Source organism: Ranitomeya imitator, chromosome 1 (assembly GCF_032444005.1).
Source record: "Ranitomeya imitator isolate aRanImi1 chromosome 1, aRanImi1.pri, whole genome shotgun sequence".
NCBI lineage: Eukaryota > Metazoa > Chordata > Amphibia > Anura > Dendrobatidae > Ranitomeya > Ranitomeya imitator.
In genome coordinates this window covers 1,089,980,486-1,089,986,485 of record NC_091282.1, presented here as the reverse complement: position 1 = coordinate 1,089,986,485, position 6,000 = coordinate 1,089,980,486, and positions in this window count along the sequence as shown.

The following is a 6,000-nucleotide window of genomic DNA, read 5'->3' as shown; positions in this document are numbered from 1 at the left end:
CATGCCAATTGTTTTTTAGTAACTTGATACTAGCAAGGATTCCAATGCATAATGAAGAATTATGATGTATTTCAAAGCATTCTTAATTAAGGGGAATCTGTCAGTATGATCAACCCTCTTAATTCATCTAAATGGACATGTAAGTCATAGAAAGCTGAACAAAATGATACCTTGATATCTTTGAGCTGATGTTTTATTCCACAGAAATTAATGTTTTTCTTGATATGTAAATGAGCTTTTCATGGTTATGGGCCAGACACTGATCTGCATGAAAATTTGCCTTCAGAGATTATTATAAATGAAAGGGAGCATTAACAACCAGAAATACATAGATCAGGAGAACAGACTGCCAGTCTCACACTGGTAATGCCCCCTTTCATGTACAATAAGCTCTGGAGGCAGATTCTCAGTGAGACCTACCTCATCCGGCAAGCCTGCAACATGCATTAACCACCGATCGACCAGCTCTATCCTCACCCATCCATTGTAGATTGTGAGCCCTCGCGGGCAGGGTCCTCTCTCCTCCTGTACCAGTTATGACTTGTATTGTTCAAGATTATTGTACTTTTATTATGTATACCCCTTATCACATGTAAAGCGCCATGGAATAAATGACGCTATAATAATAAATAATAATAATCATAATAACAATATGTGTGTTAGGAGTCGAGTTTCCTCTGCTGCACAGGGGGAATCTCGATCCGTGTCTGCTGCGGTCTCCCATTCGGTATCGGCCGCAGTGGGCTCTGCTCAGCGGAGACGTCGCTCCCAGCGTCTCGCTGAGGCTGATTCGGTGCATAGGGTCACTACTGCCTTTTCTGGCTTTCCTATGGTACCCTGCACTGATCTGCGGCGAGTGAGCTTCTCTGGGACTAAGTCCTTGTTTACTCACACTGAGCATGCCCAGGGCAGGGTCTCCCATTGGAGGTCGAGGGCCACATGTTCGCTCACATGCTCAGGTGCTGCAGTACATTCCATTGGTCCTCCTGGAAGGTCCTGAAAGGGCAAAACATGCTCAGGTACTGCAGCACTTTCCATTGGTCCTTCTGGAAGGTCCTGAAAGGGTCAAAAACTTCAGTAGCAGCTTCCTGTGCTGCAACTATATAAACTTCGCATGACCGCACGGCCATGCGCTAGTATTGTCTTGAAAATATGTGTGTGTGTAGATGGATGTATGTCGAAGGATGAAAGCTCCTAAATATCCCTCCCTAGTGTTGTTGACTGTTTGCGGATGATGGTAGCTATCTAGCGCCCGACTAGCCATCAGCACAAAACACACATAACAGCGTCTAGTTGCTGTGACCGCCTGTACGGCGCCGTGCGCTTTCCTTACCCAAGCCTGGGTGGTTAGCGGCGTCCGTTTGTGCGGCACCGCACGCACTCTCGTGCCTTTATTTACTATTTCGATAGTTTCCTTACACACCCAGTTGCGGTGTTGTGCCAGCAGTGGTCTAATCGGACTTCAATCCTAGTTGGGGTTGTGTTCGCTGACTTATTGCTCGCGCTCTATGTGCGATACCGCGGTCCTGTGACGCAACAGGATCGCTTCCTTCACGCAGGGTGAAGTTAACCCTTGTATGTATAATTATAGTACCGCCATATAGTCCATCTTACTTAGCAGCAGGTATTTTCCTGCATGGTGGATCCCGGGTTGCGAACGCACCAATTCCATCTAATAAACTATATATTTGGTGTGTTCCGCCAACCCTAACAATGTGTTCCTCCCAAAGATCTTAGCAGCTCATTTATTTATTAATAAAAACTTGAATTTCTGTGAAAAAAGATATTGGATCATAGAGATCAAGATATCATTTTATTCAACTTTATATGGCCTACATGCCCATATAGATGGCTTAGGAGGATTGGCCCTACTAAAAGGTTTTCTTAACCCCTTTCTGACCTTACACATATCCATATGTCCCTGTGACCTGGTACTTACCGACCTAGGACATATCGATAAATCTAGGCAATCGCCGCCGGGTGTCAGCTGATTCTGACAGCTGACACCCAGGACTCATTGGGAAGGAAGCCCCTCTGCCATTGGATCAGAGACCCGTGACGTCATCGTGGTGTCTCGATAGTTGCCATGGTGATCTGATGTCATCATGACAACATTCGGGTAACCATACACTAGGAAGTTAGATTATGCGCAGTACATTATCTAACTAACTTGTGTCTGCAGGGCTGACAGGTTATAAGGTATAGTAATGATCCAGCAATCAGACTGCAGAAAGTGAAAATCCCATAGTGGAAATAAGTTAAAAAAAAAGTTTAAAAAAAGTGAAAAAGTTGTAAAAATCTATTTTTAAAAAAATCACAAAATATTTTTTAAAAATAGAAATATATTGCACCCATAAAAAAATATTTTTCTGAAAAGAAAAATATAAAAAATAAAGTAAGCATATTTGGTATTGCAGCATCTGGAACAACCCGATCTATAAAACTCTCCCACAAGTTTAACCCTTTAGTGAACACCTTAAAAAATAACTAAAAAATAAGCCAAAAAATGCTTTATCATCATACTTCGAACAAAAAGTGGAATAAAATGTGATAAAAAAGAAAAATATAAATAAACATGGTACCGCAATAAACGAGCAACCATACAGCTAATTCAGCAGAAAAATAATAAAATTATAGCTCTTAAAATAAAGCCATGCAAAAATAATAATTTTTTCTATAAAAACGTTTTTATTGTGTAAAAGCTCCAAAACATAAAAAAATATAAATGTGGTATCACTGTAATTGTACTGACCGGAAAAATAAATCTGCCTTATTAATTTTACTATTCACCGAATTTCAAATAGTAGAGACACAAAACTTGACACAAAAAATGACACCAAAAATAACACAAAAAATGGTGGATACCGGCTACTGACATGTGAATATGGCATTACCCCCATGTTGTCACCCTGATCTATAGGCAAGATGAGTCTCCCTTTTTTGGGAAATTTAAACCAGTATGTTCTAAACCAACTCTTGGGGAAACGCGTCGAGAAATATGCATAGTGGCCATTTATTGGTTTATATGGGATAAAATCTCTCTGAATAACTATAATGAATGGAGGGTTCAGTTTGACTATTTAATCCCTCTGAGGAATATAATCATTAGTACCTTTGGTCATGTTGAGAAATTATTATATGTGTTATGAGAACTTGATATATGGTCCTTTTTTTGGGCAATGTGCAATATATATAATATCATGATGAAGAGAAAATGCAGCACTCACCCTGTTGCTGTGAAGTCGTGATCTTTATTGGACCGAAAGAGTTTCAATAATCAAAGTCCATGAGGATGGCAGGCATACAGAGGGGTGCAAGGAGAGGAAGGTGGACGTGGACGACGGCCGTTTCGCGCAAAGTGCGCTTCGACGGGTCCAGGTAGAGCAGAGCTCCTTCGGCTGTTGTGACCTGCTCCAACCATGCTGTATAGTCAGACTTCAGTTTTTGGCAGCATTCCTGAGGAATTCTAGCTTCTTTCTCATGGACAATGGCCTCTAGTTCCACAATTTTCTTATGTTATCAAAAGAGTGGGTCCATAAATTGAAGAAATAAGAACATAGCCTTTTTCAATCAAGGAAAAGATACAAAAAGCAAAATGCATTTCATGCTCCAGCTGGAATGTGGCAGAAACTGGAAGTTGTCATTTGCTGCCATCATTAAAGATAAGGTGCCGTGATTTTAATTTTTGTATTAATGATTATTGATTATATAATCAATTATTTTTAATGCAAAATTAAATTAACTACTTTAATTGTTTTTTATTTATTAACTTTTACTTTAGCCATTGGAGGCTGCCATCTTCATTAGTGGGGGCGTGTCTGGGCATGACACTTGCACACCTTACTTACTGCAGCAATGGGCATAAGAGACTGAAGTGGGACACCAACCTCATCTCTTGCATTAAAACCACTCCTCCTGCCTCTTAGCTGTGATCTGGGCACACACTCCTGGGTTGTCCAGGTCACAGCTGTGGGAGGAGATTGCAGCCATTTTGTTGTATTGTGTTCTTTCCCCTGTAATAGCACACACTGCTCAGTGCATACAATGGCAGGAGTTGTGTTGTGAATTCCGCTCTTGGGCTCCCTCCGGTGGTTGCAAGTGGCACTTTTGTGAGTTCTGCTCTTGGGCTCCCACTTGTGGTTTCTAGTGGTATAGCTGCTCCTTGGAGTTAGCTGTCATCAGCTGCCTCCACTTATCGTCTCTTCTGCTCGGCTATTTAAGTCTGGCTCTATCTTCAGCCAGTGCCACTTGTAAATGGTTCCTGGTTGGATTCACATCTCTTTGGAGTTCCCTGTTATCCTGACCAGTTCAGCTAAGCTAAGTTTTTGCTTACCCTTTTCTGTCTATAGATTGTGGACTTATCCATTCTGTGCTTTCTATGTTTGTCCAGCTTATCAGTGTGAATTATTCTGTCTTGCTGGAAGCTCTGGGAGGCAGATTTGCCCTCCACACCTTTAGTCAGGTGTGGAGATTTTTTGTAAACTCTGCGTGGATTTTTGTAGTGTTTTATACTGACCGCACAGTATTCCATCCTGTCCTATCTATTTAGTTAGACTGGCCTCCTGTGCTCATCCTGGTTTCATTCTGTGTATGTTTTTCCCTCTCCACTCACAGTCATTATTTGTGGGGGCTAATCTATCCTTTGGGGATTTTCTCTGAGGCAAGATAGCTTTCCTGCTTCTATCTTTAGGGGTAGTTAGCTCTTAGGCTGTGATGAGATGCCTAGGGAGAGTTAGGAGCATTCCACGGCTACTTCTAGTGTTGTGTTGAGCTTAGGGACTGCGGTCAGTATAGTTACCACTTCCTTCGGAGCTCGTTCCATGTTGCTCCTAGACCACCGTATCATAACAGTACAAGTGGCCAAAAATGAATTAAATGCATCTCAAAAGAAGGAAAAGAAAGTTCTGAACCATTTTTTTTCTCTGTGCTTTAGTTTGCCTTTTTTTTTTCTTTTCCTCTTGATATCTGGGTGGTTCAGGATATATGCTTTGGCATGGATGTCCAGGGTTTGTTTTCTCGTGTAGATCAACTTGCTGCAAGAGTACAGAGTATCCAGGACTATGTTGTCCAGACTCCGGCTTTAGAGCCCAGAATTCCTACTCCTGATTTGTTTTTTGGGGACAGATCCAAGTTTTTGAACTTTAAAAATAACTGCAAATTGTTTTTTGCTTTGAAACCCCGTTCTTCTGGTGATCCCATTCAGCAAGTAAAAATCATCATATCCTTGCTGCGTGGTGACCCTCAAGACTGGGCTTTTTCTCTTGAAACAGGGGATCCGGCATTATTGAATGTAGATGCATTTTTTCAAGCGCTCAGATTATTGTATGACGAACCTAATTCTGTGGATCATGCGGAAAAAACCCTGTTGGCCTTGTTTCAAGGTCAGGAAGCGGCAGAGTTATACTGCCAGAAATTTAGAAAATGGCCTGTGCTCACTAAATGGAATGAAGAGGCTCTGGCTGCTATTTTCAGAAAAGGTCTTTCTGAAACCCTTAAAGATGTTATGGTGGGCTTTCCTACGCCTGCCGGTTTGAGCGAATCTATGTCTCTAGCCATTCAGATTGATCGGCGTCTGCGTGAGCGCAAAGCTGTGCACCATATGGCAGTATGCTCTGAGCAAAGTCCTGAACCTATGCATTGCGATAGGATTTTGACTAGAATAGAACGGCAGGAATTCAGACGTCAGAATAGGCTGTGTTTTTACTGTGGTGATTCGGCTCATGTTATCTCTGATTGCCCTAAGCGTACTAAGAGAGTCACTAGGTCTGTTACTATTAGTACTATACAGCCTAAATTTCTCTTATCTGTGACCTTGATTTGCTCATTGTCGTCCTTTTCTGTCATGGCATTTGTGGATTCAGGCGCTGCCCTGGACTTAATGGACTTAGAATTCGCCAGGCGCTGTGGTTTTTCCTTGCAGCCTTTGCAGAGCCCTATTCCTTTGAGGGTCATTGATGCTACACCCTTGGCCAAGGATAAACCTCAGTACTGGACACAGAT